Genomic DNA, 1297 nt, shown 5'->3' with positions numbered 1-1297 from the left:
CCCGTCCGTTCTGTTCAGAACAGTTTTCCAGTTTTTATTTGCTCTCCACAAAATGATGTTTCAGCTTGTGAAATCATCTTAAATATAGAAATGTGGAAAATGCTCATTTTTGTTTTGTTGGAAAAACATTTTAATGTGAAATAAGCAAAATGATCAGGATTATATTTGGGGGGAAAAAGTCAAATTCTTTAATGATTTATTAACAAAAAGAAAAGTTAACTGGATTATTTCATTAAAATAGAGAAATTATCTAAATTAAAGCTTAAGATAAGCATAATTATCTGCATTATTTTTTAAAAAAAGCTAAATTTTCTGTATTTGTTCTGAAACAATGTTCAAGTATCAGCATTATTATTGTAAATAACCCTATTGACATGTCAAATGATTCACATTTCTTCGTTAAAAAAGCAAATCTGCATTATTTCTCAAAAAATCAAAATGAGCTACATTGTAAATCTGAATTATTTCTTGAAATTTGCATAAAATATGCACATTAAATATTATGTATATAACTATATATACATATATATAGTTATATACATAATATATATAACTTTCTGCTTTATTAAATAATGAATTGAATTAATAAAGATAGTTTGATATATGTGTATATTCTTACAGCATAATCCGTAATATTAGATATTTAGACTTGATTTAAGATGATTTCACTCAAATATCATTTGTTGTAGTGTTTTCAAATCCTGAACTTTGTTTATGTCAGTGTATCGATGTGTCGGTCACTTTTGTACGCACTAATAAGATCATCTGAATATTATATGAAGTATGAAAGCAGCTCTGTCTATAAACAGATGTTGGTCCAGCTGTTATTGATGACCACACGTCTCCGAGAGCTGTGGAGTTTTAACATGGTGTGTGTATCTCTGTTCTTCCTGATGACTGATGTAAACTAAGCCCGGGTTCTCCTTCAGCAGCTGCTCGTCTTCACTGGGGCAGCCAATCACTGACTCAGCAGACGACCTAGACCTAGAGTTTTTCTACTCACGTCAGCAGCAGATCTGTGGATTATAATAAAGATGATGAAGCTAAAGGAAACGTCTGTCTGGACTGTTCTGAATCAAACGCCTTCACACACTTCCACACTAACACGAGGTCAAACCCACCACTGGAGAGCCTGTGTAGCCAAACTGGTTCCAGTATAACGAGCTTTTCCTCTCCTCCTATTCCTATAGCAACAGCATCTACCAGCCTTCCCACCAATCAGACAGGTGCTTCTCCAGGTTCCCCCCGAAGACTGTTTCTGTACCCGAACAGTGTGTTTTCATGGTGTGTGTGTGTG

This window comes from Salminus brasiliensis, chromosome 12, assembly GCF_030463535.1.
Source record: "Salminus brasiliensis chromosome 12, fSalBra1.hap2, whole genome shotgun sequence".
NCBI classification, from domain to species: domain Eukaryota; kingdom Metazoa; phylum Chordata; class Actinopteri; order Characiformes; family Bryconidae; genus Salminus; species Salminus brasiliensis.
Note: the sequence above shows the minus strand (reverse complement) of the source record.